We start from the raw sequence: 6065 nt of genomic DNA, 5'->3' as shown, positions 1-6065 counted from the left end.
TATGTGTGTGTGTGTGTGTGCGCGCGCGCGCGCGCGTGTGTTCATATATATGGCGGTAACCTTTACTCTGCTAGGGTTTTGGGAACTATGGCTGTGCGGCTCCTTCCTTCGTTTCCTATAAATTGTTGTGCTTTTATTGTCTTTGATGTACTGGTGTTTCTGCTCTCATTTACCGCATGGTGGGGTATTTTTTTTGTCCCCTTTTGAACTAGTATGTTACTATTCCATTGGATTGGCTCTCCTCTGTTTGTTTTTTGCCAATTCAAGTTGGTGTTTCTTGCTCCCTTGTTCTTTTTAATGTATCATGGATGCTTCCCTGCAAAAAGCTGACCACAACTATGTGGGTAAAACTTCTTATGTTGCAGTCACTTCTTCTAATGGATTGCATGGTGACATATTGGTGTTCCCTCAATCCTACCATGATGCTTTGGAGGTGATGGGGAAAGCTATCTTTTTAAGAAAGGCACAAAAAAGGGGGGTAAACACGCCCTCATCTTTCCTGAATCTGAAGTCTCTGATCTCTCAACCAAATGCAGTTTTTTCTTTGATTGGAAAATTCCAATTGGCTCATCCCAAAATGCATTTTATCAAAAAAAAAACCTTTGATGATTTCAAGCTATCAAGTTACTGGAAAGTGGGCTTATTTAATGGCAGAAATATCATGATACATTTGTCGAACGAGAAAGATTATGCATGAATCTTTTTTTCCAAAAAGCTCATTATTATTGATGGCATTCAGATGAAGTTGTTAAAGTGGACACCCAAGTTCGATCCTGGCAAAGAACTCTTCATTGTCCCAATCTGGTTTAGAATCCCTAGTTTGAAGCTTCATTATTTCAACCATAAAGTACTCTTCTCAATTGGTGCATTACTGGGTAGGCCTATGAAGCTTGATATATCCACTTTCAATCTGTCAAGACCCTATGTAGCTCGAATCCTTGTGGAGAGGGACATCACTCTTCCCCCCATTGATGAAGTCTGGTTAAGCACTAACCACAATGGTTATTGGCAACCTATGACTCTAGATTAGTCAATGTTTTTCGAAATGAATATATCACAATGGTTATTGACTAACCACATTGACACTAGATTAGTCAATGTTTTTTATGAACTTGAAAGAGGGTAAAGAATAGGATTGATCCTACTTGACACACACTATACATATATATATATATATATATATATATATATATACTTGACACAATACAAGTTTCGATTCTCTCTCCTTCTATTTTCAAGCATTTTTACTTCGATTCTCTCTCCTTCTATTTAAATGGAAGCTCTATGGGATCAATATGTTTGAATTATGTTTTACATTATAGTCAAAAGAATTTATTCATAAGCATTTCCAACTTCCCTATGGGATCAATATATAGGACTCCATTAGAACCCTTTATTACTTGAGTGATGCGTATACTTGCGTTATTATTATGGGTTTGGTAGTTTAAAGATTTTAAAAGATAAAATTATTTTTACTAAAGTTATTTCTATTTGGATTTGAATTGCATATTTATTACTAGCACTGTCGCGTGTGTGCTTTGTAATATTGAAAAATACTTACAAAAATTATTCACAATAAAAACTGCGCATCAAGTTTTTGGCACCGTTGTCGTGGAAGTAATGGAAAGCAACGGTAAATTTTTTTGTAATTTAGAACGTTTTATTTGAACTGAAAAATTTTTTGTAGTTTAATTTGAATATTTTCAAACTTTAGTGTGTTTGCTTACTTTAATTGCTTATTGTGTTTGTTTATGCGTAGTTTAAGATCAGAAAATTTAATACCTTACGATTCAGAGTTAGAAAGAACAATTAAAAAAATTCGAAAAAAAACAAAAAGAGATAGATAATTTTAGCGGAATGGCTTGCAATTCATGTAATTTTGGAAATAAACATCATCAGAGACCTTTAAGAGATTTATCAGAGACCTTTAAGAGATAGACCTTTAAGAGATTTTGTTAATCCTACAACAAATGAAATTCATTTGAGTATACAAAATCATGTTGTAGCTGCCAATTCATTTGAGCTTAAAATTGCTATTATATGAATGGTACAAAACAATCAATGTGGGGGAACACCAACTCAAGATCCTAACTTACACCTTGCTAGTTTTCTAGAATTGTGTGCTACATGTAAATATGATAGAGGGTCCAATAATGTTGTTAGACTTAGACTTTTTCATTTTTCATTAAGAGATAAAGCTAAGATGTGGTTAAACACGTTAGCACGTGGATCTATCAGAACTTGGAGAAACGTATCATAAAATTTTTTATCTAAATATTTCCCACCCTAAAAAATTGCTAAGCTTATAAATGATATTACATCTTTTTTGTCAGTTTGAAGGGGAATCAATTTATGAAGTTTGAGAAAGATTTAAAGAACTCCTTATGAAGTGTCCACACCATGCGTACTAGATTGGTTAATAATTCAAATTTTTAGTTTTGATAGTTGTTTTGTTGGATCTCTTAGATCGATAATTGATGCTGCTGCTGGTGGATCATTAATGTCAAAATCATTTGATGAAGCAGATTTGTTAATTAAAGAGATGACTACTAATAATTTTCAATGGGCCTCTGAAAGGGTAAATCCAAAAAAGTAGCTAGTATTCATGATTCTGATGCAATATCTATATTGACTGCCCAAATAGTTGTTATACGTAGAAGTTAGATCAATATAGAATGAATTATTCATAGACACCACCTGTGTTTAAGGAAAACTCATTGGGAAAATTTATAGAATATCAATCTTCTTATGAGACTTTAAATGCAATAAATAATCGTTGTAACAATTCTTATGCCAATTATTATAATCTTGGTTGGAGAAATAATCCAAATTTTAGTTGGACTAATAAAAACTCTAATGTTGTAAATCCTCAATGGGGAAACAATGATGCAAACCCATTGAGAAACTCCAACAATCAATGAAATCCAAATTATAAACTTTATTACCCTCCAGGTTTTAATAGTAATTGGCAGAGTCAGGAGAAGAATTTGTCAATGGAAGAATTAATATTGCAAATGGGAATTCAATTACAAAGTCAAGAAGCTTCAATTAAAAACATGAAAAATAAGTTAGGAGTATTACTACTGTACTTAGCAATAGACCTCCAAGAATGTTGCCTAGTAATGTTGAAGTAAATTCTAAAGATCAGAAAAAAGAGCAGATTAAGCTATTCAACAGAGAAGTGGAAAAGAATTGGAAACCAAAGTTCCAAAAGAAGTGGAAGTTGAAGTTGAGAAAGAAGAGGTAGAAAATGAAAAATCTGGTGAAGATTTTTATTTTGAGTCAGAATGTCCCATTAAACTCCTATTAAGCCAATGAAAATCATGGAAGAAAAACCACCACCTCCATTTTCTCAAAGATTGAAGCAGAAAAACCAAGATAACAAATTTTCAAAATTTTTGGAGATATTGAGGAAATTAATAATAAACATTCTATTTGTTGAAGCTTTGGAACAAATGCAAATTTATGTAAAGTTCATGAAGGATATACTTAATAAGAAAAGAAAGTTTGTAGATAAAAGTTTGTAGATAATGAATTTGTAGATAATGAAACTGTTGCACTTAGTGAGAAGTGTAGTGCTATAATTCAGAAGAAGCTTCCTAAAAAATTTAAAGATCCTGGTAATTTTACTATTCCTTGTGCTATTTGGCGAAAGATTTTTTGAAAATGCTTTATGTGATATAGAAGTCAGTATTAATCTTATGCCTCTATCAATTTTTAGAAGGTTGGGTTTAAGAGAAATTTCACCTACAACTGTAATGCTTCAGTTAGTTGATTGTTTGATTACCTACCTACAGGAGTTATAAAAGAAGTTTTGGTAAAGATTGATAAATTTATCTTTCTTGTGAATTTTATTATATTAGATATGGAGGAAGATAAAGAGATTCATATCATTTTAGGAAAACTATTTCTTGCCACTGGAAGAGCATTGATAGACGTGCAGAAAGGAGAACTAACTATGAGAGTTAGTGATCAAGAGGTTACGTTTAATATTGCAAAATCAATGAGATACCCTACAAAAGAGCGAGACATTGAAGACATTGAATGCTTCAGAATATATTGAATGCTTCAGAATATATATTAATGAATATTTAAGCCATAAATATTTTATGAAGACATTTGAAAAGATAATTGAAAAAGAATATCTGGAATATGAAGATAAGGATAAAATTTAAGATGAATCTATGGAAGTGAGTAATGAAGATTTGGAAATGAAGATAAGTGAGTAATGAAGATTTGGATTATGTTCAGGAACAATTTGAATTGTTAGATCCTACAGAAAATAATGAGAATTTGATTTCATCTATTCAGAAACTTCCTGAACTAGAAATGAAAACACTTCCTACACATTTAAAGTGTGTATTTTTAGGAGATTTATTCACATCTCCTATTATTGTATGCTCAGAATTAACTGATATGTAAGAAAGAAAAAAATGTTGGAAATTTTGAGAAGATATAAGAAAGCCTTTGGATATACATTAGCTGATATTAAATGAATCAGCCCTTCAGTTTGTATGCATAGAATTTTATTGGAAGATCATCATGAACCAAGAGCTGGTGATGAAAGAAGTTTTCAAGAAAGAGATTTTAAAATGGTTAGATGCTGTAATAATATATCCTATTTCAGACAGTGCTTGAGTGAGTGTAATTCACTGTGTTCCTAAGAAAGGAGGTGTGACTGTTGTGATAAATGAGAACAATGAATTAATACCAACAAGACAAGTCACTCGATAGTGAATCTGCATAGATTATAGAAAATTAAATTCGGCCACCAGGAAGGATCACTTTCCTTTACCATTTTTGGACCAGATGATGGATAGACTGACTGAGCTCAGAAATTTTTTGTTTTCTAGATGAATATACCAGTTATCATCAAATACTTACTACTCTAGAGGATCAAGAGAAAACAATGTTCACTAGTCCTTATGGAACTTTTGCATTTCAGCGAATGCCCTTTGAATCATGTAACGCGCCTGTAACATTTCAAAGATGTATGATGCCAATTTTCAATGATTTAATTAAAATAGGGATCGAAGTCTTTATGAACAATTTTTCTGTATTTGGAACTTCATTTGATACATGTCTAAATCATTTAAAGAAAGTTCTAGATCGATGTGAAAAGACAAATCTAGTGTTAAACTAGGAAAAATGTCAATTTATGGTAGCAAGAGAAATTATACTTGGGCATAAAATTTCAGAAAATGGCGTAGAAGTAGCTCTTGCAAAAATACATGTTATATCTAACCAACCTCCACCTACTACTCTAAGAGAAGTTAGGAGCTTTTTATGATATGTCGGTTTTTATAGGTGATGTATTAAATATTTTTCAAAAATTAGAAAGCCTTTATGCCAACTTCTAGAAAAAGATACAAAATTTTTTTTTAATCAAGAGTGCCTTAAAGCCTTTGAAACATTGAAGGAAAAATTGATCATTGCTCCTATAACTATTTCACCTGATTGGGAGAAACTTTTGAACTAATGTGTGATGCAATTGATTATGCAATTGAAGCTGTTTTAGGGAAAAGATATGAAAAATTTTAAAGTTATATATTATGCTAGTAAAACTCTTAATGATGCTCAAATTAATTACACCATTATAATGATGCTCAAATTAATTACACCACTACTGAAAGAGAGTTATTAACCATTGTTTATGTTTTTGATAAGTTTAGATCATATAGAATTGGAGCTAAATATGTTGTGCATTGACCAAAGGAAAATATGTTGAGATTTTCATACCTATTTCATACTATTTTTTATGATATTGCACTTTAAAGAAAGGTATTTTTAATGTTTGGTTACAGGAATGATGAATTAGGGTCATTGGAGCAAAAAGATGAAAAAAAAAGTGAATTTGGAGCGAAAAGGACCAAAATGTGCAGAATTGAACTAGAGCACCGTCGGCGCCATTGACCCCGCCGATGACGAGATTTTCCCGAGACTCCAGAATTAATTCATTATGAAGGTCCGCCAACAGAGCCCTCGAGGTCTCCGATGGCGAGGTCGGCGGTTATGCCCAATCAGGCTTTGGATAAGGCCAAATTTTGAAGGGATGCTTAAGCAAC

The sequence above is a fragment of the Phalaenopsis equestris genome, unplaced genomic scaffold (assembly GCF_001263595.1).
Source record: "Phalaenopsis equestris unplaced genomic scaffold, ASM126359v1 Scaffold205377, whole genome shotgun sequence".
Lineage (NCBI taxonomy): Eukaryota > Viridiplantae > Streptophyta > Magnoliopsida > Asparagales > Orchidaceae > Phalaenopsis > Phalaenopsis equestris.
The sequence above is the reverse complement of the archived record's forward strand: the minus strand, read 5'-3'. Positions refer to the sequence as shown.